Consider the following 27,374-nt stretch of genomic DNA (forward strand, 5'->3'; position numbering starts at 1 on the left):
AAAGCCCATGTCCCCACCCAGGCAGATTCCACTACAGATTTGTCCAGCGCTGGCCACTCTCCTGTCCCCCGAAAAGCTGCCGTTAGGCTGGGCCAGATGCTGTTAACGATGGGAGTGTCAACCACAGAGTGTCCAGGCGGCCTCTGCAACCGCTCTTCTCACTCAGATCCTTGGGGCCCTCCTTTCTGGGTAGCCTCCTGGCTGTCTCTAAACTTGCCAACCATTCCTCTTCTCTTTACTCTTTCCAGAAATCATTGATTTTTGTGTCCCCCGCCATCCCTTCACTTTTTTCAAAATAATATTTTTATTGCTTCTTTGAGGACTTCAGTTCATACACAGTGATCACACCGGCTTCCCAGCTCTCTCATGCCCGACTCCCCGCCACTGTGACACCCCCACCCACCACAAACAAGTCCAATTTGTACCCCCTGGAGCATGCCAGCCTCCCAGGGGGCAGTCCTTCCCCACAATCCCACCAGAAGTGTCAGCTGTGAAGAGCTGCGTTTCAGCATCCCTGACAAGCTTTCAGAGTTCTCTGTGATGGCTTCGTGTTTGGGCTGTCACTGTTGGGGGGAGGGGGCACACACAAACTTTATGTCCCGTTTTCTTAACCCACTGCCATTTCCCTTCTGCTCTGTCCTTGCAATGAAACTGGGTTTGTTGAGACAGCCAGTCATTACCAAGTTCAGAAGAGGCTTCTGTCTTCACGTGATTTCTTTGGGCAATTTGGTATCTTCTTTAAAGATCCATTATTTTTATTTATGTGCATATGTGTGCCCCCTCTCTCACTGTGTGTGTGCGTGTGCGTGTGCGTGTGCGTGTGTGTGTGTGTGTGTGTGTGTCTTGTGTATAGGTACTCAAGGAGGCCAGAAGAAGGTACCAGATCCCTGGAGCTGGAGTTACAGGCAGATGTGAGCCACCATGTGATAGTAACTAAACTCTGGCCCTCTGCAAGAGCAGCAAGTGCTCTTAACCACTGAGCCACCCTGCCCTGGTTTATCCTGTCTGATTGCACACTCACCCTGTTCAGCTTCTTTCTACGTCTTCCCTCAGAAGCTGCCCCACTTGGCTCTTCTGCTGTTTTCCTTCCCACAGCTGTAGATGCATTCTTATGGTCTTGCCGGATGATTTCACCGGCACTCAGCCTCAGTGCTTTCTTGCACCCTCATGGCCACCAAAAGAACGTTTCCGGTTGCCCTGGCCTTGGCAAACTCTACTTTGTGTTTCCCCGTGTGCCCTGTAAGAAGAGTCTCCACCCTTGACACGTCCCAGAAGGAGCTCACTGCAGTCTCCTCAGCTTGCTCAGCCCCAAGTCCCAGCACAACGCATGGCTGTGGCTTACTTAGCCAGAAATCCTTACAGTGTGGTTTGCCGTCCAACACTGGATGCCGTCACGAGCTTCCCAGCTCTGTGCCAGGCCACACACTCTGAACCCTTCCTCTTTGTCTTTCCTGCAGCCATCTTGGCTTATGCTCTAGTCATCCCTGTAGGAGCTCCGTGAGGAAGCAGTCTTCCCATCCCTCTTTATCCTTTCTTGGACCCCTTCTCCAGCCTATATGCCTTAACCTATAGAGGCACAGTTATGCATGTGTCTCTACCATGAAGAAGTGGAGGAATAGCAAAAATATAACCAGATGGAAAATCTTGAACAAGAAATGTCAAGCCCTGGATTTCTAAAATTCTTAGAAATGTATTTACCTTATTTTATAGGTATAACGATTTTGCCTGTAGTATGTATGCAAGCACGCATGTATGTGTACCACATGCGTGCCTGGTGCTCGTGGGGGTCAGAGATGGCGCCGGCTTCTGTGGAAGTGGAGTGAGTGAAGTTGTGAGGCACATGTGGGTTGTGGGAACTCAGCTCAGGTCCTCTACAGAAGCAGAAAGGGCCCTTACCTGCCCACCACCTCTCCCACGGCTCTTCCTGACCACCCGCCCCGCCTCGCTCCGCCAGCCCTGCGCCCACGGCTTTTTCTCGTCACGCGGAGCTCTCTGGTGAGCTGCCCTTGCGTCTTCCCGTCAGCAGAGCAGTGCCCTCCCTCCAGCCGGTGAACTGCTCCTCTCAAAATGATCTCTCGACTGTTGCCTCCTCAGAGGAAGATGGCGACAGCCAGAGCAGAGGACAGCACCCTCCTCACTCCCACCTGCCCGTGCTGGGTGGTTACTGTATTCAACTGCTTACATACACGCTCCCACCTGCAATCACTACTCTTAAAACGAGGGACTGAGTCTGGTATCTTGTGTCTCCAGCACTTTACCATGATGCTTGCTGCATGGGAGTCAGCGAGGTGGGGGGATGAATGACTGATACATTCCACACAATTGCGGCACCTACAATCTCTGGTAAGAATTAAAAAAAAAGAAAACCAGCACTCCTGCAACATTCTGATCCCGTGGCCTTCGCTTTGTCCCTGCCGGAATCATCTTATCTGGTGGGGTGTTCATTATCTAATTACGCTGTGGTACTGATATTTAATCCATATATTTGGCTTATTTAGACAATGGCCCAGGGCTCTGGCTCACACAGTAACAAGACAATGGGATGGGACATATCATTGTATAAATAAAGAGACAGGAGACTTCTGCGTGCAGACGGAGTCAGGCTGCCTCAGGCTGGATTTTCATTGGGGATTCATTTCCCACAGAGGCCTCAGCTTTCTCCAGCTGGCACACGAGTGTGAAAAGGAGCCAGAAGTGTGAGCGCATCTACTGCTTGTAGAGGTGAGCGCTGGGGGAACAGGACTTCTGCTGCAAGCGTCTCCCCTGCATGGGTGGAAACCTCCCAGGCCTCCGACACTGGGCATCTGGGCCAGGCACAGCTGTCCATGCGGCTCCAGGTCCATGCCAGCCTCACACAGGTTAGCCCTGGAGTGAGGTGGTCAGGGACCATCTGTACAAGTCCTTCTGAGAAGAGGAATGCAGAGTCTGGGACAGAGCGCTGCCCCACGTCCAGCGAAGCGCCCAGGTCAGCCTGGGGGAGCCTTGTCTCTTGAAAAGGAAACATTTCCGACCCTCCTGTGCAATGCTGCCTTTCCCTGCAGTAGCCAGCTTCCATCCTTCCTGCGAGCCCGTCTCGGGGGTTGTTTCTTCCCCTCACCTCTTACGCGCATTCCTAGTTTGATTAGCGTAGTTAAGAAGGTCACTCTAAATCAACCCTTGCATTACTATTCCTCTCTATATGACTTTCCATCTTCTTTTCACTAACTGAAAAGCATAGAGTTGCCATAATGCAGAAAGTAAGTTGGAGAGAAAACTTGCTGTAGTCACTAATTTGCTTTAGTTTTCAGCTCTCTGCTCAGTCCGTATAAACTAAGTCCTGATCGCTGATGAACCGGCCACTCCACTGTCTGTCGGCATGCCAACAGTGCCACTTGGATATGACCAGCAAAGCTGAGGCACTGATTTCAGGACTCAGAGATGAAAGCAAGCAACTACGTCACCATCCTTACACGACCTTGGGAACTGAAAACTATAATAGAACTGCCATATTAAATCAACCCACAAGAGAAACAGTTACACTGAGGACAGCTCCTGACACAGGTGTGTCCTTTAAAGAATGAGCCACAAAAATGAGAAGGGATTTGTTCTCAAAATAACGAATGACTACCCGTGTTGGAACATGTCCTTTTGTTTGAAGTGTGTGCGTGTGCGCACGTGTGGGTTATTCTTCAGGTGTTGTTTACCTTACTCTATTGAGGCAGGGTCTTTTGCTGAGCCTGGGGCTCATGGGTTTGGTTATGCTTGCTAGTTAGCCTGATCTCCCGGCACCGAACACACCACCACACCAGTGCCTTCTCTGTCCCAGGCCCCCAATTCTCTCTCAAATTAGACTGCGCTGCCTCCCCCTGAACCTGTTCTGTTTCTTGACAGAAGTCAGTGTCCTGCCAGACAGCATAACTTTCGGCATCTTTGGTAGAAGCTTCTGGATTCCCTAAACAAAAGGAAAGACTCCCAGAAGACGGTTTTCTGTGTTAACTGAGGGGAAAGCGGATTTCTGTGAAAGACCCCACCAGGCAGCCATCTTCACCCACCCCAGCATGCGGCCAGCTGACCCTCGGCTCCCAGTGCTGGTCCTCTAATGCCGGCTCTCCTTCCCCTTAGCCCAAGAATCTGCCCTGGTTTAAACCCCTCCTCCAAACGCTCACCACGTCCTCTTCTGTCCCATAGGAACAAAGACTTTTTCTGTCACTACCTTTACCAACAGAGGAAAATGCTTCCACAGGGGTCAAAAAGCCAACCCACGAGAGAGGCCTGGGCACACTCATTGAAGATAACCGAGGAAACAGGCTGGCTGTCACCCATTTCTCAACAGCGTGTCAAAGCAGCATGGGTTTCCTGACAGCCATAGCTGCAGCGAGCATTGTGCTTGCAAATACCGGAGGAGGTCACTGGAGGAGGTAGGCGACCCGGCGGAGCAGCTGCGCTCCGGAGCCTGTGGCGGCAGGGACACGGCTGCATAAGTCTCCCTGAGGCTGATTTTCCCGGAGGGTAACTTGTCCACAGCCAGCCCTTCCGAAGGACAGGAGGGCCGGACAGTGATTGCAGCGAGCGCTTGTGTATGCAGAAGGGCAGGCCGCTGTGGCTCGGGGCGTCTGCGCAGGGGCCTGGAGGGGACACAGATGGGGGGGGGGGGTGCGGGCGACAGTTTCCAGCTGTCAGCTGGCCTTGATTCTCTGCCCTTCCGTGTCCTCTGCAGCGCCCTCTGCTGTCTCTGCCTCGGGATGCGCTGCACGGCGCAGATTCCCTGCAGACCTCACCCTGGGATCCCTGTCAGCCCTTGAACACCAAGGGTTTAAAACGTCTGCCCGTCCTAGGCCATGGAGCTGAATTTTCTGGCTACGGTCACCCCAGGCTGCCTCTCTGCGCTGCCCACTGGTCCAGACCCTTCCCACACCTCGCCCCCTCCCCACACATCACGAACATACTGGAGGCAGCGAGACAGCTGAGCTGCCGTGTCTTCCCCCAGGCTGATGGGCTTTGACCCCGGCAGTGCTCTTTGGCCACCCTCTGCCTTGGAACGAGGTCTTTCCCAGAGGCTCGGCTCAACTCCTCGTTCCTTCCCCGGCAAGGTCTTAGATTTTTCTCTCGCACAGGAGGAAGTCTGTCCGCTGCCCGCTGCTCACCGCAGAAGGCCGTGGGCCCCGGCAAGCCCTGCGAGGGGACAGGCCTCTCCTAACCAACACCGGCCTTGGGAAGGGCGATCCGCCCCTGGAGGAGCCGAGAGCTCGGCCTGGGAAGCGGATGCGGCCAGCGCTGGCTCCGTCTCTGGACGCTGCTCCCGCGCTGCTGGAGGTGCCGCTCCCTCCTCGCAGAGTCCGCAGCGCCGGGCACGCGGGCAGGTGGATCGGTCTGTCTGCTTCCACACAGGACTCTCACATCCGCCTACTAACCCATCCTAAAGATGTGTGCATTTGTGTGTGCCTAAGTATTTACCTCCTTACGTGTGCACGCCGTGTGCGCCCTGTGCGCGCCGGCCACCCGGGAGGCTGCGGGGGACGTGGAAGCCCCGGAGTGGCCTTAGGCGGCCTGCGGCCCTCCACCGCGTGGGCCTGGGAGCCGCGTTCCGCAGGAGCCTCCTCTGCGGTCCGTTTACTCCATGTGATGCCTCTCATTTCTGCTGGGGAACCTGCCAGCCATCTCAGCTTCTGAGGACAGCCCAAGGTGTTTCGTTAGCATACAGTAACGGTGCGGGAAAGGAACAGGCTCCCACCTTCCGAAGAGGCTGCCCTGGGTCACTCGGATATGAAGGTCCCCTTCCCGAGGGCTCCCTGTGAAAGACTCTTGGACAAGACTGTTGAGGAGAGGCGTGGTTGGAAGGCACAACCCTGACAGATGTGAGAGGACGCTGTGCAAAGACGGACCTTGTCTGAGGGGAGCCTGCTCCACCCCTGACCCTCCATGACACTCGGCCTCGTTCGGGACCTCACTTCCTGTCTTCCTGCTCCACCCCTGACCCTCCAGGGCGCTGGGCCGCATTCGGGATCACAGACACGGAACCAGCCAGAGTGAGTCCTGCCTCTCTTCTTCTGTGTTTGCCGCAGTGACAGAAAGACGCCCCCGACAGCCGTGGCCCTTCCTCTTTCCCGCGAGGACAGCAGTGAGGACTGTGACTTGCCCGTCTTCCATGGAGAATGGCCACGGCGGCTGCCCCTCTTCATTCTCGCGCCCGCTCTTCCCCTGAAGCCATCTCGGTGGGAGAAGCGGGTGAGCAGTGGCTCGCATCTCGCCGCCCCCTGTGTCACCTGGCAGCGCCCCGGTCGCGCCCTGCTGGTGGTGAGCTCTGGGGTCGTTTAACTGAGCACTGTGCGTTTTTCTAACTCGTTTGACTACCCCCTCTGCCTAACGAGGTTCTTGGCCTCACACCCTGTGTGTGCTCTATCAGAGGCAACTTTCCAGCCCAGAGCAAACACCCAGACCTTCCGGGACCTAACTGGCTGGCTCCCCCGTGCTCCCACTGCCTGCTGGGAATCCTCTGTAGGATTCTCTCTCACCCTTACGCTGGATAAAAGCTCGGTTTTGAATTTATTTCATCACCACCCTACTTCTTCCTCTAGACCACACCCCGGGAGCAGGAAGCCTTTCCACTCGCCAGTTAGCTGTTCCCCCAGGGTCTGGCACCGTAACTGTCACTCTGCAGACATCAGTAGGCCCTGAGCAACGGCAGAATGAAGTCCCTGGAAACCCACAGTAAATCACCGCTCTCAGGCCTTGTCTGTGCCAGTAAGCTGGGAGTTTTCTGCAAACAGGGTGATGCCTCATCCTGTCTGAAATCCCACAGAGACCCAGCTTATGTACTGATAACTGTCATGGGTAGGTTATCAACCAGCGGACGATTAGACAGAAACGGAGAGGAAGAGAAAATGAGATCCAGAGAGCAAAGAACCAGCGGCCGGGAGGGTGTGCTCGCTGTGCGTTCAGACTCTTGCTGTAGGAACGGGAGGGGCCTGCTCGGGGCAGTCTTCCCACTGATGGCCAGTAGCGGAGCTTTGAGTTTTGTGACTGAGGCGTCCTCCGATGCTGGCTATGGCATCGCTGGGGTGGGGAGGGGCAAGGCGAAGGCGGCGGAGCCTTAGGATGGTCACTCAGCTCCTGGGGCCGTAATTGTCAAACTAAGGGTTCTAGCACCGCTGGCAAGGATGCTGGCGGTGACTCCGCAGCTTGCGTCCCAGGCTGGAGCCGGTGCACAAACTCACCGCCTCTGCTTCGGTGGAGCTCTTCCTCCCTCTGCTCTGCCTTCATCCTGTTTGTTTTTATTTGGGGGAAACTGTGTGTTTTGGACACAAGGCTTCAATCCAAATCAGGAGGACACTCCAGGGCGCGGCCTTGTGTCCAGCCCGCGGCGTCCTCGCAGGCTCCGGCCTGCTCCCAGAGCCAGGGAGCTATTTTTCCTGGCGTCTTCACGCGGAAGGCTCAGCAGCCGCCCCTTCTCACACCCGAGGCCAGCAGGCCGCTTCCCTTGGTCGTCCTCAAAGGACTGGAAATTTGCTTCCCCTAACGGCCGAGCTGCAGCCAAGTTCCCAAAGGTCCCTGCCCTTTTTTGAGAAGTGTGATAGCTCCTCACCCAAGACATCTGGACAGCCTGTGTGAAGAGCACTTCTGAGGGATTATTTGAAACTGGATCATCCCAGTTTAATAAAAGGGGGGGGGGGGCGCCTAGGAACCTAGGAACAATTTTGATAGACCTCTGTACTTCTGCAAACAAAGCCCTCCGCAGCTGCGGTTTCTATGGAAACGCAGGTGAAACAGCAGCAGCGACTGAGCAAGCAGAAATTAATCTGTATACAGAGAATTTTAATAAACCATGAAACCAACAAAATTCGCACAGCTCCTCTGCGGCTTTGCCAGCACAGGGTTACCAAGTTGAGACATCTGTCCTTATGGCCAGCTCCGTGCTGCAGCCTCACTCGCTGCGGTGGACAGCAAGTAAAAGGAGCCAGGATGTCTGTACCAGTCCGGAAGAGAAAACACGGCGACAAGCTAATTCTGCTGAAACTCGGAGTGGCAGCAGCTCTTCTGGTTAAAAGTTTAGGAAGATAACTTGGATTTTTTATAGCCAAAAGCAGTCCAGATGTGGTTAGCAGCTATGTGGGAATCATGAGATTTGATTTTTCCCCTTTTCTTTTTTCATAGCCAAAAATTTTCCCTCAAAGTTTCAGAAATAAAAAATAATTTTGTAAGAAGACACTTTTTGGTAACCATCATTTCTCTAGTTAGAATAACACCTCATTTATCCATCACCATTGGGAGAATTTTTGTAGCTCAAAAATTAATTTTCCAAAAGGAGAAAACCAGTCTCATGTTCAAAGGAGTCCGTTTCATTGAGGTGTTTTTGCTGGAGCATCCTGTCGGAGATCTTACAGGGTGAGCAAAGCCGACCTTCCTGGGGAGCCGGTTATCTCCTGTCAGTCATCACACGAAGCCACCACCCCCCACCCCCGTTCCTGAGCACAGACGTGCTGGGGTCTCCCATAGCAGAGGATGGCTCGCTTTTGATCAGCTACAGTAAATCCTTTCAACTGTCTTTCCTAAAATCTGATTTATTCAGATATTACTCATATACCGAACAGTTCAGTCATACAACGGTTTTCAGTTCATGGGTTGCTACCATGTTGGTTTTGGAACATTTTCAAGGACCCTTTCTCCGGCAAACCCCATCCTTTGAAATGTCCCCCTCACCAGTCCAGACACCTCTATGTCTGCCTCCTCATGCTGGGCTTGCCTGCGAAGGGAATCTCAGAGTGTGGCCTCCCTCTCTGCATGTGTCCTGGAAAGATCCCTCCATTCTGCCGCAGCTGGGAGTGCCTAATTCCTACGGAGGGCCAGCAGGTGTTCACAGTGCTCCCAGCCTCCGCTTTTCTGAGCAAGGATGTGGGGACACCCAAGGTCATGTTTCTGTTTGGATAGAAGTTTCCATTTCTCTTGAGTGGAATGGCTGAGTCCTATGATAATCCTGTGTGGAATTATCTAAAGTGTTGTCAGGCTGCTTCCATAGTGGCTGCACTCTTCACAGCTGCAGCTGACAGGCCCATCAGCCTCCTCAACAGCAGTGCCATCACCACCATCACTACCATCACCACCACCACCACCACCACCACCACCACCACCATCACCACCACCATAATCACCAACACCGCCATCACCACCACAACCACCATCACCATCACCACCACCACCATCACCACAACCACCACTACCACAACTTCCACCACCACCATCACCACCAACAGCAGTCCAGTCCATCAACATCAGTTGTGTTTGAAAGTTGTAGTGTCTCCATGTGACTGATGTTTGTTTTCTGACCCCTGACCCCACCCATTTCCTGGCGCATACAAAGTGCTTCCCCACAATGATTTGCTTGGTGTCCAGCATCATTTGGGGTGCTTTTTGGCTGCTGGCATAAATTCTCTGGCAAAATGTCTGTTTGGATATCTTGGTTACTTTTAGTTGGGTGATGGTTCTTTCCATGACTGGACTGTAAGGGCTTTCACATCACTAGGACACGAGCCCTTCACTGGACATGTGTCTTCCAGATTGCCTTTGAACTTTTTAATTTTTCATTCTTTCCCACTTAATTTTTTAATTTTTGCTGCTCAGCCACTTAAAAGCCCCGTGAAAGCCTGTACTTGCCTGTCTTCTTCCACCTCCCGTCTCTCACTGATTTTAAGATGTGCCTTTGAGTGTTTATTCACGCATATACCATGCGTTGAGAACATTCCCCCTCATGTCTCCAAACCCTCTCTTTTCTCTCCCTCTCCTGTTCCCTTTGCTATTCAGAGAGTTTCATTTCCATTTTCATGTCATATATGCACACATGATTTTATGTATTTATATGAAATCCGGAAATGAGCAAAAACATAGTATTTGTCTTCCTGGTTGACGTGTTAGTTGTCTTACTATGACATCTCCAGCTGTAGCCCGATTCCTACCAGCAGCAGAACTTAACTCTAGTGGTCAAATACCACTGTGTGTACCTCACATGCTTCTCCACTCTTTTGTTGCTGAACAGCTGGATTGGCTCCATAGCTCAGCTCTGCCATAGTTCTCTGAAAAACAATGATGTGAATGTGTCTCTCTGCTCCCATTGGTCTTATCGCCTCACAAAAGCCAGAGCAACGTGGATTCCCCCTCCCGCTTCCCTGCCCCAGGGCTTTTGGACTACTGGATCCAGTGTGTGCCAGCAGTGTGCCTCCCATTGGTAAACCGGGTGCATGTCCTCAGCGTCCACTCACCCTCCAAGTCACACTTGGCAACGCCCAGTCCAGCCCTTTGAAGCTCCTGCCCTTCTTCCTTCCCGCGATCTGTGCCAGGTTTGCCTGTCTTGTAATCCCCTCCTCTTCTCTGGCTCACTCTAACCTGAGCTAAACGCTGGACTCTCCAGAACATCGCCTGTCACTGTGTGTCTTCTCAGAGTGTCTGGCTGTGCCCTCGGCTCCATTGGTAACGCCCCACAAACACTTGCTAGATCCATTCCAGTGCAAATCTAAGTTGATTCTCTTCGCTGTCATCTCCCCTGCCATCACCCTTTTCTTTAACCAGCTTCAGTGACCACCATGATCTGTGGGGTAAATTCAGATTTTCTACATCATGTCTCAGACCCCTGGTTTTTTCCTGCCTCTGTTTCCCTCTATTGTATTGTCTACAGCTAGGCAATGTTTGAACTCTTCTATGTTCCCTGAAAGCTCTGATTTCGTTTCTCTATGAAATGACTCAGCTTCTCTATGTTACATATTTATTGTCTCATACTGTGAATTTTGATTCCAGTGCATTTTAAACAGATCTTCTATTTAGGGTCTTGCCAAAGTGAAATCAAAGTGCTGGCCAGCTGCCTCCTCTCACTGAAACCTAACAGACAACCACTTACAGCCATGCACAGCTGCAATTACTCTTTGCTCTCCTGTGAATGAGGGATAGATAGTTTCTTGCCAGTTGTTGACTGAGGGCCTGGGGCAGCCAGCTTTCCAATACTCAGCAAAAACTTAAAAAAAAAATCAACTTGTAAGGATAAGAGGTCAATTTTAGTTCCTGGTTGAAAAGATTTCAATCTAGCTGGCCCTGGTGCTTTGGGCGCACATGGCAATTAAAGTTTTACATGATGGCCAGAATGTAAAAGATGAAAAGACAAAAGAGCTGGGCTCTAAATCCTCTGTTAGGGTTCATGTCCAGTGGAAGTGAGCCCCAAGTTTCCAACACTAGACTCAAACTAGAGCAAGGCTGTGTTGAGAAGGTAGAGCCTCTGGCACGGTGTGGTGCCAGGCAGGATGAGGGCAGCTCACCAGGCTGCATCTGATGCCCACGTGCACAGCTCAATAGCTTTGGATTAAGGCTGCATGACTAGCCTAAAGCCTCCCAAGATGCTCTGTTTCCTGTTCTGTCTACTCCTCCATTATCAGTCTGGAAGGCTCGTTTGTGTTTCTTGAGGTCAGTCTGAAATGTTGTTTGCCCATGAAGCCTTCAGCACAGCCGCACCTCCCTCTGCCGAGTCCTGCAGCACTCTCTAGTTGTTCCCGTTTGCACTCTGAGATGGTTTGCAAAGAAATTTGCGAGCATTGAATACTTCCCAGTGGTCTTTTCCTGCCCTAACCCAGGCATAGTTGAAGTTCATTAGAAATGCCTTTTCTAAGAATGAATTTGTCTCATCTACCTCTTTCTTTTGCGGTAAGGCCACAATAAAGTCACAGCCTGCTGACATGCGGAGCTTCAGACTCCATGGCAACACAAGCCCTCCTCCTGATGTCCCTGTTCACTCATTTGCTCACTGTTCCTTGGTCCTTCCCGCTTTCCTTCTGGTATATGCTCTTGAAACACCACTGATTCTGGAGAACCTGGTCTTAACTCAGCTTAAACTGCAGCCAGGCTGGTGTGGACCTAGAAACCCCTTAGCTAAACATGGTAGGACGGGGCAGAGCTGGAGGAGAATGGGTTTTGATGGACTGTCAGAGAGTACTTTTATGACTAATGCATGATCTTTGGCACAGAAACTGCAAAATCAATTTTGAGTGTTTTTATAGGCACTCTTCCAGGCACTTGAGCACCAGCTATTGGAGTTGGCCAAGTAGGTGATCAGAGAATTAAATGAGGTTCAGTTTTACATTCACAAGGCCAACCATTTTGGAAGGTAAACTTTCCTATGAAGAACCTGAAATTTGGGGAAATTTGTCCACCTCTTTTGCCTTCTCCTTATGCAACGGTTATCAAATGAAGACAGTTAAAATTGACCTTAATATAAAACCTTGAAGTGGACTAAGCAAGCCAAACACATTCGCTTCTTTTGCTCCCCTGTCGGTTGTCTGGCTGTGACGGAGAGCAAATGCTAAGTGCCTGCCCTAGAGGACCAAAACGGACCTCAAAGGAGCAACAGTCATTCTGAGCTCACTTTTCTACTCCCAAGGCACAGTTTGGCACCTCCCCAGGTGCATGGGGGCCACACTTAGCTTGCACAGGTTTGTGTAGGTCTTTAGATTGTGAGCAGGCGTGCACAGGGTTGGCACTCGTTTGCATGATAAGTGAGAACCATTCTTCTCTTTCACTAGTTCTGAGTCTGCCCTGATGTGCAGTCCTGACCACCTTTTTACTACACAAGAGACGACTCTGAAATTCCATGCTCAGGATTTATACACCAGCACAATCCCAGCGTGTGCCTTCTGCTGCTCCTAATTCTGTGTTTAGTAGAAAACACACTTTCCAGGGAACATTTGTGAGATGCAAAAGGAACGGGACAGCTCAGCTAGCTCCAGGCACCGACAAGTGTGACCTTGTCTGTGTGTAAACGTAGCAGTTTGGTGTGACAACATCGCAGTACCAACCTCTCAAACCTGTGTTGACTGTGAGCTCCCACAAGATAGCAGTGACATCTGTGCAGAACAAGATTTTTGAATAATGTATCCAGTAAGAGAGCAAAAATGTTTCCATTTCACCTGAAGCCAGGAATACAGGGAGCACAGGTAACACATACTGCAATAGAATATGCAGTGTAGACAAACGTACGGAGGGGGAGGCAAAGGCCCAAGACACCCTGGGACACAGATTATTCCCCTCTTGCAAAAACAGGACGATTTGCAAACACCTGGTTCATGTCAATAGCCTAGCAAAGCAGCAGCAGATGGTAGCAATAAAGACATGTGTGGTAAATCTCCCCAAGGAAAACGCAATCTTCTGATATTGGCTGTGCCTGTGAAGTATGAAACAAAACTAGATACAACTAAAAGAAAACGGTAAGAGTTGATGGTACACAAATGTCGAGCATTCAAAGACATAACCCAACAATTCTCTATATGTTGATTTAACTGTCTTGTTGTTTTGAGACAAAACTACTGTGATTGCCCCAAACATGTGATCACGCTGCCTCTTCATGCCAAGCGCTGGGATAACTGAAGCGCGTGGCCCCGTGCTCTCTGTGTGACACTGTTATAAAGGAAGACCCTACACAGAATAGTAATGCCATGCGAGGTTATTCTTGTCTTTGATTTCTTCACAAATAGCCCCCTGATTTTACGTTCTGCAGATACAGACCAACCTGGAATCCACATCTGAGAGAAAGTGGACCGTGCCTGTGTAGCCCACTTACCATCCTCGCTTCCTTCGTCTGCCTACATACTTCCTTCTACTTCCATGTCATAGGTATGTACTTTTTCAATTTAGATTCTGCGTGTGAGAGAAAACGTGTGACACTTGTCTCTCAGGAATGGCTTCTTTTGCTTAACATGGTGATCTCCACTTCTGCCCATTTTCCAGAAGGGACACAGTTCATTCTTCCCTGTGACTGAGTAAACTTGACTGTGTGTTAATGCTGCATCGATCTTTATTTGTTCATCCACTGGTGGGCATCTGAGTTGCTTGCACACCTTGGTTGTTCTGAATAATGTCACAATAATTGTGGAAGTGTAGGCTGTTTCTATGGGCTGTTAATGCAGATCCCCTTGGCTATATCGCCAGGAATGGTACAGCCAGGACATACGGTCATTGTGTCTTTAGTGGTGGCACAGTTCACATTCCTGCTGTCACCCTCCCAGCATTTACTGTCATTTTAAACTGAGAATAGCCATTCTGCTTGGAGGAATGTGGGATCTCAAAGTCATTTTCATTTTCATCTCTCAAATAGCTAAAGATGTTAACATCTTTAAATAGTTTAATATTTTGTAGTCATTTGCATTTTATTTTAAAGCCTGTGTGGGGACTGGAGAGGTGGATGAACACTTATGGATGGCATGATTTTATGCAGGTATTTTTTCCAAGCATAACTGATGTAATAGAACCAACTACTCCTCCAGAAGACCCAGGCTCAATTTACAGCACCCACAGGGTGGCTTACAATTGTCTGTAACTTCAGTCCCAAGGGACCCAATGCTCTCTGTGGGCACCAGGCATAGACCTGGTGCAAGACATATATGCAATAAAAATCTGTACACATAAACATTAAATTAAATTAAAAACTGTTTACTAAACTTACTTCCCCATTTTTGTATTGGGTGACTGGGAACATTTTATATTCATCTCTGATCTGATGAATGGTTGGCAAAGAAATTTTTTCACTCTGAGGGCTGTCTCTTCACCTTTTATCACAAGTGCTAGAATGAATTAAATATTTTTGGTGGGAGGATTCTATCAGACAAAATAAAATGTGTTTACTATGGCAATGCCTAAAAACAGTTATGGATGGTGTAATTTTATGCAGGTATTTTTTTTCCAAGCATAACTGATATAAGAAATCAGAACATAGATTCACGCTGGGGAAAATGCGTGGTATGGTGCTAAAAAATTAATTATTTTGCTTCCCTGGGGAAGCTCTTCTGGAAACTTTTGCCTCAGAGTTTTATCCAGAGCAGTTTTAGAATGAATGCGTCATCGTGAGGGCATTCAGATACTTAACAGTGTCAGGAATCAACTGGAAGGGGAGAGGCCTGTTCGGGGCTGCAGGGGCTGCGGCTCTGGGACACTCTCCCTCCGCCCTGTTGTGGAGCAAGGCTGCTCACTTCTTCACTGCCGGGAAGCGGCGTGAAGGGCGGGGCCAGGGGCTGTGGCCTACCCTCCTCCCGGCTAGGCTCCACCCATTCCCGGTTATTGACCCCGCCTTCGCACATGCGCATTAGACGGCCATTAAAGAGCCAAATTCTCCTCAGCCAGCATCAGAGACGCCAGACCGGAGCCCCTCGGGGCCTCGCGGTCACTGTGCCGAAGTCCTCCGTGTCAGGGAAGGCGACCGTGGCGCCGCCCAGCCTAGCGTGCTGCGTCACGCTCCTCACAGGCCTGGGCCATGCTTTTGTGGGCGCTCCGCTGTGGTGCTGCGTGCGGGGGCCACGGCCATGCTTTTGTGGGCGCTCCGCTGTGGTGCTGCGTGCGGGGGGCCACGGCCATGCTTTTGTGGGCGCTCCGCTGTGGTGCTGCGTGCGGGGGGCCACGCTCTCGCGCGGCCGCGCCCCGGGCCCGTGTCCCCGCGGCTGGCCCCCGGCCTGGGCTGTTGCGGTGGAGGGTGTTACTGCACAGCTGAGGTAGGTCACCGCAAAGTAGTAGCGAGCAAAGACGCAGGGGCACGAACCCGGCAGCCACTGAGCCCTCCTCGCTAGGCCAGGGACCCCGGGACAGCCCGTCCCACGAAAGGGGAGAGCAGCCGGCGCTCGTTCTTCTCAAGCAGGGTACCACGGAGGGCAAGGAGTCACACATGCTGTAGCAATACCTCAAACCCTCCACGGACTTCCGAAAATGTATTAACATAGCCAGCTACCCTGTGAGTGAGGACCACAAAGTGAAGATGGCTGTGGCAGGAGCTCCGCTTCTGAGACCGGACCACGGGCCTTCCCTCGACCCCGCGGCTTCCAGCTGCGCCAGCGGCTGCAGCAAGGACCTGGAATATAATTTTAAAGGCCTCTGAAGATGCTTTGAGGAATGTGTTGAGCAATAAGGTTTTTTCTGGGTGTGTTTCACCGAGAGATCCAGTTACTCTTGCCGTGGAGCAGCTCTGGCGTCCCGTGTTGTTGCTCGCAAACATGGCATCTGAAAGGACGGACGCACTCAGCACAACCCTTCCCATGGACGGTGCCTCAGGGATGCCTGGGTCCTGGGGGACCTGGGGTGTCAGCCTCCCTGCTCCTGGATGTGTAGCTATTACATTTCTACCACATTTACTGCTCAAGCACAAAGCTCCAGAGATCTTAACAAGCGTGAATTAAATTAAATTACAGCCCTTCTTAACTGGCAGGGTGCACTCAGGCCTCTCAGTAAAATGACTGCCCTTTTACTAAATGCTTTTCCCTAACCCTCCTGCTTTAATTACGCCTGTTCTCCCCGAGGAGCCATCGCCAGTGAGACCATAGCAACCTTCAGATATTTACAAGTGATGTTTGCAGATACAATAAAGCTTCTGGAGCAGCCAGCTGAATAAAGACACAGCCAATTGCTACTCTGAGTGCGATGTGAGTCCCTGAAGATGCTGAGAGGAAAATCAACACAGAGGAGACTAGGAGAACCTGCAGTAAGCCGCAGCCCGAGGTCGGCCCAAGGCCAAGAGCTGTGTTCATAGCAGTTCTATTGGTAATAGCCAGAAGCCGGATGCCCCTTAACTGAGGAATGGATACAGAAATGGTGGTACATCTACACAATGGAATACTACTCAGCTATTAAAAACAAGGAAATCATGAAATTTGCAGGCAAATGATGGGAATTAAAAAAGATCATCCTGGGTGAGCTATCCCAGAAACAGAAAGACACACACGGTATATACTAGATGTATAATATAGGATAAACATGCTAAAATCTATACACCTAAAGAAGCTAAGCAAGAAGGAGAACCCTGGTTAAGATGTTCAATCTTCAGTCAGAAAGGCAAATGGGACAGACATCAGAAGGTGAAAATAAGGAACAAGACAGGAGCCTACCACAGAGGGCCTCTGAAAGACTCTACCCAGCAGGGTATCAAAGCAGATGCTGAGACTCACAGCCAAACTTTGGGCAGAGTGCAGGGAATCTTATGAAAGAAGGGGGAGATAGAAGTACCTGGAGAGGACAGGAGCTCCACAAGGGGAGCAACAGAACCAAGAAATCTGGGCACAGGGGTCTTTTCTGAGACTGATACTCCAACCAAGGACCATGCATGGAGATAACCTAGAACCCCTGCACAAATGTAGCCCATGGCAGCTCAGTGTCCAGGTAGGTACCCTAGTAAGGGGAACAGGGACTGTCTCTGACATGAACTCAGTGTCTGGCTCTTTTATCACCTCCCCCTGATAGGGAGCAGCCTTACCAGGCCACAGAGGAGGACAAGGCAGCCAGTCCTGATGAGACCTGATAGGCTAGGGTCAGAGGGAAGGGGAAGAGGATCTCCCCTATCAGTGGACTGGAAAGGGGCATAGGAGAAGAAGAGGGAGGGAGAGAGGGATCGGGAGGGAATGAGGAAGGGGCTACAGCTGGGTTACAAAGTGAATAAAAATATTTATATTTTAAAAATATTTAGATGACTCATCTAAAAACAAACAAAAAGCTGTTCAAACCTGTTGCTGGTTTTGTTCTTACTAGATCCCCCAGCCTCTGTCCACAGAACACTGGGTTAAAAGTTGTGTTCCACCACACCCGTGTCACAGTCCATCTCTTTAAATCATGTGAGACTGCAGCTGCTGTGTCCTGCCTAGCTTGTGTACAGATCTCTGTCAGGTGAGATTTTATTTATGTATTCATTTTTACAGATTCTTCAAATTTTATTCACCCATAGCATGTGTATACACACTCCCTTCACACAAAAATCAATACTTTTTTGGGGCCAAGTTCTGATGTGCACCCATTTTTTAAGTCCTCCAGAATGCTGTACTTTTCTTTTTCTTTACTTTAACTTTACTTTGGCTTATTTGCATCCTGATTGTAGCTGCTCCCCTGTCTCAGGTGCACTAGATGGCTGAGCCATCTCTGTAGCCCCAGAGACAGACAGAGAATGAAACAACAGTGGCGTTCCTTCCTAAAGGGCGGCCTAACGAGGAGCTGGGACTTACGGTCCTTGCAGTCTCTCCTCCGAGAGCTAGACCTGCCGTGGCTGGGTGCCCCACACAGGGACACACACTGCTCCCTGCACGGATCTTTGCACATTTGCTCCCACATGTGAGCAGCCACAGCTGTGTGTGTGGCCCGCTTTGGATTCTTTCGAACTTTTGTTCATGAAATGAGTGTTATTCCTCCTCCTCGCCTTCAGCTTTTCACAAAAGCAACTTGACTTTTCCAAAGAAGCTCTTCCTCAGAGCTCTTAGAGACTGTCAGTGATCATTAAGACACACGGAATTGGAAACAGCTGGGAGTGAAGAAGTCTCTTAAAGTATAGTTAGAGTAGCATAGCAGCCCACCTGCAGCCAGACTTTTCCTACAGGTAGCCATTAGCTTTCTAGTTACTTCTCAAACCGTGTCTCTACAGAAGTTACCTTCGGTTTATGTTCCTCTTCTTTTAGGGAAAGAGAAAGGGACACCCGGTGTGTCCCCAAAGTTTATGTTTCCATAAAAGCCAATTCCTGAACTTTCTCCGTCTCACACTGCTCTTCTGTCCTGTTGGACACACCTCTAATCTGACACTCTTTAAAATCACACCTCTTGGTCTTCAGGAGTTCTTGTCCCCTCTGGGTGCTTCTATTCCCTGCTGGGTAGAGTCTTTCAGTGGGCATCTATGGTAGGCTCCTGTCCTGTTCCTCTCTTCTGCCACCTCTGGTGTCGATCCTGTTTGCTCTTCTGAATGAGAATTGAGCATCCTCCTGAGAGTCCTCCCTGTTTCTTAGCTTCTTTGGGCCTGTGGATTGTAGGATGGTTATCCTGTACTTTATGGCTAATGTCCACTTAGAAGTGAGTATATGCCCTGTGAGTCTTTCTGGGTCTGGGATACCTCACTCAGGACAATCTTTCTAATTCCATCCATTTGCCTGCAAATTTCATGATTTCCTTATTTTTAAAGCTCAGTGGTATTCCATTGTGTAAATGTACCGCAATTTCTGTATCCATTGCTCCATTGAGTACGTCTGGGCTGTTTCCAGCTTTTGGCTGTTAGGAACAAAGCTGCTATGCACGTTGAGCAACTGTCCTTGTGGTATGCTGGAACATCTTTTGGGTATATGCCCAGGAGTGGCACAGCTGGGCCTTAAGGTTAGATCTATTCCAAGTTTTCTGAAAAACTGACAAATTGATTTCCAAAGTGGCTGTATAAGTTTACATTCCCACCAGAATGGGGGAGGATTCTCCTTTCTCCACATCCTCTCCAGCATACGTTGTCACTTGAGTTTTTGATCTTAGTCATTCTGATGGGTGTGAGATGCAATCTCAAGAGTTGTTTTGATTTGCATTTCTCTGGTGGCTGAGGGTGTTTAATATTTTTAAAGTGCTTCTCAGCCATTAGAGACTCCTTTGCTGAGAATTCCGTTTAGCTCTGTACCCCATTTTTCAATTGGGTGGTTTGGTTTGTGGGTGTCTATTTTCTTGAGCTCTTTATATATTTGGGGTGTCAGCCTCTGTCAGATGTGGGATTGGTGAAGATCTTTTTCCTTTCTAGATTTGTTTTGTCCCTTTGACAGTGTCCTTTGACTCAACAAAAGCTATTCAGTTTCATGAAGTCCCATTTATTTGTTTGTTTATTTTTGGTGTTTTGAGACAGGGTTTCTCTGTGTAGTTTTGGCTGTCCTGGTCTAGCTTTGAGGACGAGGCTGCCCTCAAACTCACAGCAATCCACCTGCCTCTGTCTCCCTAAGTGTTGGGATTAAAGGTGTGTCAATGTGTTCAAGGCTGATCCCTACTTTTTCTTCTATTAGGGTTAGTGCGTCTGGTTTTATGTTGAGGTCTTTGATCCACTTGGACCTGAGTTTTGTGCAGGGTGATAGGTATGGATCTATTTGCATTTTTCTACATTCAGACATTCAGATAGACCAGCATCATTTGTTGAAGATGCTTTCTTTTTCCCATTCTATAGTTTTGGCTTCTGTGTAAAAAATCAAGTGTCCGTAGGTGTGTGGATTTACTTCCAGGTTTGGTCTTTGATTCCATTGTTCAAGCTGCCTGAGTTTATGTCAATACTATTATTACTATTGCTCTGTAGTACAGCTTGAAATCAGGGATGGTGATACCTCTAGAAGTACTTTTATTGTCGATGATTGTTTTAGATATCCTATTTTGTTTTGTTTAATATGAAGTTTAGAGCTGTTCTTTCCAGGTCCATAAAGAACTGTGTTGGCATCTTGACAGGGATTGCACTGAAGCTGTAGATTGCTTTTGGTAAAATGGCCACTTTACTATGTTAATCCAACTGATCCATGAACATGGGATATCTTTCCATATTCTGATTCTTTTCTTCAATTTCTTGTCATATAAGTCTTTTACTTGCTTGTTTAGAGTTACATCAAGATATTTTATATTATTTGTGAATGATGTTGTTTCCCAAATTTCTTTCTCAGACATTTATCTTTTGTATATAAAAGGGCTACTGAATTTACTGAAGGTGTTCATCAGCTGAAGTTTCCTGGTAGAATTTTAGGGGTCACATATGTATACTATGCTAACGTGTGACTAGCGATACTTTGACTTCATCCTTTCCATTTTGTATTCCCTTGATCTCCTTTAGTGGTCTCATCGCTCTAGCTAAAACTTCAAATACTATGTTGACTAGATATGAGCAGAGTGGGCAGCCTTGCCTTGTCCCTGATTTTAGTGGAATTGCTTTAAGTTTCTCTCCATTTAATTTGGTGTTGGCTATAGGCTTGTAGTATGTTGTCTTTATTGAGTTAGGTATGTATGTGCCTTGTATCCTTGATCTCTCCAGGATGTTTATCATGAAGGAGTGTTGGATTTTGCCAAAGGCTTTTTCAGCATCTAATCAGATTATCATGTGCTTTTTTCTTTCAGTTTGTTTATACTGTGGATCATATCAGTGGATTTTTCTCTGAGATGAAGCCTACTGGATCACAGTGGATGGTATGTTTGATATGTTTTTGGATTTGGTTTGCAAATATTTTATTGAATATTTTTGCATCAATGTTCATGAGGAATTGAGATGTAATCTTTGTGTATTTTTCATTTGATGAATATGAGATGTCCTTCCCCATCTCTTTTGATTAATTTTGGTTGAAAGTCCATTTTATTAGATAAGGGAATTTTATGAGCTATGAGAATGGCTACTCCAGGTTGCTTCTTGGATCCATTTATTGGAAAATCTTTTTCTAGCTTTTTACTCTGAGGTAATTATCTTTGTTGTTGACGGGCATCTCTTGTATGCAGCAGAATGATGACTCCTGCTTTCGCATCCACTCTGTTAGCAGGTGTCGTTTTTTATTGGGGAATTGAGCCCCAACTGAGAGATATGATTGTTAGTTCCTGTTATTTTGATGGTAGTAGAGTGTGTGTGTCCCTTCTTTTGGTTTGGCTGGTGTGAAATTATTTAGTTCCTGTGTTTTCTTGGGTGTAGTTCACCTCCTTGGGTTGGAATTTTTCTTCTAGTGTTTTCTGTAGAGGTGAATTTGTGTGGATAGATTTGTTTAAATTGGATTTTGTCATGGAATATCTTGTTTCCTCCATCTATAGTGACTGACAGTTTTGCTGGGAACAATGGTCTGGGCTGACATCTGTGGTCTCTTTGAGCCTGCAATGTATCTCTGCCCTGGTCCTTCCTGCTTTCGAGTTTCTATTGAGAAGTCCGGCGATTCTAGTAGCTCTGCCTCTCTCTGTGACTCCGCCTTTCCCCCTTGCAGCTTTTAACATTCTTCTTTGTTCTGTGCATTTAGTGTTTTGATTATTATGTCATAGAGGATTTTCTTTTTGATCCAACCTTTTGGGTGTTCCGTAAGCTTGTTTTACATTTATAGACATCTCTTTCTTTAGGTTAGGGAAATTTCTGTAATTTTGTTGAAAATATTTTCTGAGCCTTTGAGCTGGGAATCTTCTCCCTCTATTCCTACTCTTCTCAGAGTGGCCCTGATTGACTGGAGGTTTTGTGCCGGGACCTTTTGTATTTAATATTTTTGGCTGATGTACAGTTTGTTCTGTTGTGTCCTCTACAGCTGAGATTCGCTCTTCTACCTCTTGTGTTCTGTTGGTGATGCTTGTATCTGTAGTTCCTGCTCACATACCTTTTATTTTTGACAGTAGCTTCTGACAGACTTGTCCATATTTTATTTGAATCAAATTTATTAATTTCTATTGCTCATAAGTATCATGCTAGTTTGATCATAATCAGTATTCATTTTCCTAGACCTCAGTCACAAATGACTTTCAAAATAAATTAACCATTTAGAATCTGAAAATAAAACAAAACAAAACAAAACAAAACAAAAAAACCAAAAGGCATTTCCATGCAGTTGGCTACGGGTCTCCTTGTATGTACCTGCTGTGTTCATTTTAAAGAATTACAAATACATTTTACAGAACTGGACAGAATGCTCAGTGGTGCAGAGTGACTACTGATTTGCGTGGGAGCTGAACTCCCAGCACCACAGCGAGGCCACCCACAACCGCCTGTAACTCCAGCCTCTGGGGATTGACCGCCCTCTGCTGGCCTCCACAGGCACTGCATTCACACAAGCATAGCCTGGAATGTTTTTGCATTCTCTGGTACCTGGGGTTATGTGTTCCAGCGGCGTGGAAGTAAAGATCCTTCCCTTCAGCACAGTGTGAAAGCGTTAGCACAGCCCAGGCTTGTGTCTCCTGAGGTGACATTTGGATCTGGCCTTGGGAATCTTGACAGGCCTCCATCTTCCTCTGTCCATCCTCTGTCCAGCTGAAAACAAGCCAGATCTTTCCGTGTTCCTGACGAAACGCTGCTGCAAGATGACACACATACTTTCCCTTTCAACCAGCACTTTAGAACCAGGGGCTCACTGTTCACGCTTGACACTCAGTGGCCGTGTGGCTGGCACACTTTCGTCCAGGGACTGGGCCTAATTTTATGCCTCCTCTGACTGCTGGGCACAGCACCCTGAGGTGAGGCCACATAGGAAGTGCCTGGCGTAAATTATGAGGAAAAACATTCCTTTAATCAAGCCATGGTTGCTTACCTACGTGTTTTTGCTAATTTTAAACTCATCTGTTTCCCCTACTTTTTGACCAACTGCACTTGTGTGTTTAAGCCCCAATCTTTCCCAGATGCGTCTTGGCAGAGTGAACTTAACGTTTCTTTTGACTGGGTCACCATAGCCACAGTTAGTTATCTTTCTCACCTCTGTGATGAAATCCCTGACAAGAAGGAACTTAGGAGAATGACTGCTTTTGGCTCGTGGTTTGAGGGTGCTCTCTGTCACAGGAACGGGTGGTGGCAGAGCTCGTGGTTTGAGGGTGCTCTCTGTCACAGGAACGGGTGGTGGCAGAGCCTTTGGTTTGAGGGTGCACTCAGGTCAGAGCAGGAACGGATGGTGGCGGGAGCTTGCTCACATTGGAGAACAGAGGGGATGGACACCCTGTTCAGCTTTCTCCTTTTCTCCTCTCTGTCCCTATCCTGTCCTCCAGCCCCTGGGGTGGTGCAGCCCACATTCGGAGTGGCCTCAGTTACAGGAATGCCTGGAGCCGCATCTCCTAGGTGATTCCAAACCCACCAAATAATGCTGACTTAGAAACACCCGCTCTTTAACGCTAATGAGGGGTCTGCTCCCTGTGAGGCCTTTCGAGGGGATGCTCTCCATGTGGGGTCCTACGCACTGGAGACATAGAGACAGACACAGTGTGATGATAGTTTTTAATATAGCTCAGACCCGGCATAGTGCACGTGTCATGTCCCTCACCAGAGTGTGAACCAAACAAGCCGTACCTGGCCTTGTTCATCTCTGTGCAGTTGGCAGAGGGCATGCCAGGTAGACGCATTGATAAATGTGGCTTGGATTGAACTAAATTACAGAAAACATGAACTGGCATTTAGTCTTTTAATACAGCTCCGTGCACAGTTGAAGCGCTGTGTGAAGCTGGCCAGCACGGCTCTGTGGCTTGGCTGGGCTCTGCGGGGCAGAGATGTCCAGGTTGGCTCTGTCTTGCTCTAGTGCAGATGGCCACTGGCTGAACTTCTTTTTCAATCATCCTTCTCTCTAAAGAGGACAGCGTGTTCTTTTTTGGAACAAAGTAGAGAATGGGATATTTCCTCTTTTGACTCTTCTGCTCGTCTTCTCCAGCCCTATCTGGGACTCTGTGATCTGTACCAGCTGGAACATGGAGTTGCTCTCTGCCAGGCCCCTTCTGGACCACACCCCTTGATCAGTGCTGGGGGTAAGAAGACCCTATTACTTATTCTCAATAGGAAGAGCATGGCTTTGAAACCACAGCAGTCATTTAAATTCTGGGTAGAACCATTTCACTGAAACCATGCAGTCTCCCATGTGGTTCATTTCCACACACCCTTTGCTAGCCCAGTAGACCAAGTAAGGAGATGCATGAGTGCCGGATGGCTCTGGAGAAACAGATGCAGTCAGCTGCTCCAACACAGTGACCCCGAGAAAGAGCTGAACAATCTTTTGTTTTAAAACGTAAAGTTAGGGCAGACTACCTCCAGAATGTATCATAGAGAATGGCCCTATGAGAGCCTGGAATTGACTCCCTGGAGAGAAAAGGGAAAAAAGATCCAAGGAATATCCCAAACCAAGGGAAGGAAGTGAGAGCCAGGGTCGATTTCCTAGTGCTGGCAAAACAAAGCATCATGAATAAGCAACTTCACGGTGGATGCCCGTTCCTCAGTCTGAGAGCAAGCTGGGGTGCTCAGGGGCTTTCTGAGGGCTGCAGGGAGTCTGATCCGGGTTTAGCTCCCTAGCTGCGGGCAATTTTTTTTTTCTCAGCAACTGTTGGCATGTAGAGACACCATTCTTCATTCAACTCAATGTTTTTTCTCTCTCTCTCTCTCTCTCTCACACACACACACACACACACACACATACAGAGAGAGAGAGATCTATGGCTACCTCACTGTAACAACAGAAAATTGAAGACTGGATAATTGATAAGGAAACGTGTTTCTCACCATTTTGGAGGCTGTGAAGTCCAAGCTCCTGGCTTCAGCCTCTTTTCAGATCTCCATGCTGTGCCTTAATGTGGTGGAAATATAAGACAGAAAGAGGGGAAATGAGGAGAAACACTTAAAACAAATGCACTTTCATCATAACTCACTCCCTGGATTTAGTGCTAATCTAGTCCCTTAACTGACCTGCTTCTTAAGGCTGTCACAATGACAGTTGCATTTCAGCCTGATTCAAACTATAGCAACTAAACTTTTGATTACTGTAGATTAATTGTACAAAATAATTTGTTGCATTTTAACATTTTTATTTGGGTATATAAGGTGTTTTGTTGGCATTTTCTTCTCCCACTGATTTATCTCCTGATCACTAACACTTCTGCTTTCAAATCCACCACTTCTGATTTCAAGCCTTTTAAAAACTCTGCCCCTAGAAAAAAACGCCGTACTTTGCTTCCTGCGTCGGGGTAAGGTTCACCTACCACAACCTCCAGGCTCACGCTGCTTCCCACAGATGACTCGAAGCTGCTCCTCATGACTGGGCGATGCTTCCAGTGTCTATAACATTGTCTCTCCTCCGTCCATCTGCCCGATGAGGAACACGGAGGCTGAGTCCACGCCAGGGCAGTTGTGAGCAGTGCAGGACACTCATGGATGTGAGAGGCCATCATTGTGATGAGTGACTTGGTGTCCTTTAGATGTATGTCCAGAAGGGGTGTGACTGGTTCTGTAGACATCTGTTTTCACTCTTCTGAGGAATTTCCATCGTGTTTGCACCTACATTAGCTCAGGTCCCCAGCAGCCGCCATCAAGGGCCTTATCCGAACTCTTGACTGACAATTCTTGGTTTGTTTCATTGTTTTTGTCTTCCTGTAACTGCTGTCACCCTCACACACTCTTTCCAAGTCCCAGATGAGATGAACCCTTTGCCGTTCCACAGTCAGTTGATTAAAAGCACAGGCCCTGTCAGCTATAAGAAAAAGTTCATTTATTCCCTTTAAGCACATTTTGAAAGTTGTTTTTAGCTCTTTGCAGATAAAATCTTGTGCTAAGTCCTTATTTCCCAGACATTCTTAAGTCAACAAGTGTTCTCAAGTTTCAGATATCAAAAATTCCAATCCATCTAGTATAAAAATTTCTATCTATGATTCAGACTATAACATTCCCCACCCCCAAACTCAAGCTTAAAACCCTGAGCCTTTCCACCCAGACAGTTAACACACCTCCTCCGAGATCTGACATTCTTCCCGGCTCATCATTCCATTTCTGGGTCCTCTGATGATTGCTCTCTCCAAGACTTAAGTGTAACTAGGAATATAAACAGTTACTGGACAGCTACAGACTCTTGTAGTTGTAATTATGTAAACACAAGATGTCAGCAATTCACCTAGAACCAGCTGACTTGATCAGACTTCACTAAAATTCAGTCTGAGTCCTAAAGAACTGAGAGGAACAGACAGTAAGGGGGATGGCATTCTCTGCAAGAGAAGTACATAGTCAAAGCTCAATAAAAAGGGAAAAGCACAGCTCCAGTAAAGGATTAGATAAAGAGAATGAGCCTGCGTCTTCACGGAGATCATTAACTTCTGTCCTAAAACTGTTTGAGGCATTGACTAAAACTCCTTAAGTATTTAACAGCAAATAGACAGGAAATATAAATATATCATCTATGCCTTTCCAACATCATATTTTATAGTTACTTATGAACACCCTGGTATTTTTGGGAGACATTTTTTTTTCTGAAAATCAAATGACAAAGTTACGTTAGTATAACTGATGGACCTGACTTCCCAAAATATTTTCTTCCTTAAGAAAAGCAATAATACTGATTTTTAAAATAATCAGAATTGATTCTTTCAGAACTGTGGAATTAACCAAAGGCTTATAAAAATATAGAACATTTATTTGAAAAACTGGGATCTCAGCAATGACAAAGAGATTTGTAGCGTTTTAACTTGTCACTGTCCAATTTTCCCTTTCCTGATGCCATGGTCTTTGAAGGCTTACAGCCCATAATCACAGTGAAAACCGGCAATCTGCTGACCACTGGATGGGAAAGAATGGAACTGGAGAGCTTCCAAAACCTCATTCCCAGAGAATTTTGATTTCCCCTCCCTAGTGGTTTCCTGGAAGACCCCACTTGCAAGGCTGTGTCTGTATTACCTAAATTTGAGCTCACTCAATGTCAATGAACAGCTACATTCCTAGGATGGCTGAGGAAAACAAAACAAAAACAAAAACACAAATGCAATTGTCTAATGGGACCTGTCTCTTAAGAAGCAGATAGAAGTTAGAATAAACAAGAGGTCAAGGAAAGTGCTTAAGAATAAAAATTGCAGAATAATATGTGTGTAGGGAGATTTGCAAATATCTGGATTGCTCCTTGGGATCTAGGTGGCCACACACACACAGACACACAGACATATACAGGGCTTTACCATCTCCACAG

General features: G+C 48.0%; 1 long non-coding RNA gene across 1 annotated transcript in view; it reads left to right on the forward strand.

The window, feature by feature from the left end:
* The first annotated feature begins 15,136 nt into the window (after nucleotides 1-15,136).
* The window catches only part of LOC132654336 (uncharacterized), a 76,199-nt gene continuing 63,961 nt past the window's right edge, over nucleotides 15,137-27,374 (forward strand). The window contains exons 1-3 of the long non-coding RNA XR_009592036.1: nucleotides 15,137-17,139; nucleotides 17,506-17,640; nucleotides 20,848-20,916. This is a non-coding gene — a long non-coding RNA (uncharacterized LOC132654336). The remainder of the gene's footprint in view (nucleotides 17,140-17,505; nucleotides 17,641-20,847; nucleotides 20,917-27,374) is intronic.

Source organism: Meriones unguiculatus, chromosome 5, assembly GCF_030254825.1.
Source record: "Meriones unguiculatus strain TT.TT164.6M chromosome 5, Bangor_MerUng_6.1, whole genome shotgun sequence".
In the NCBI taxonomy this organism is placed as follows: domain Eukaryota; kingdom Metazoa; phylum Chordata; class Mammalia; order Rodentia; family Muridae; genus Meriones; species Meriones unguiculatus.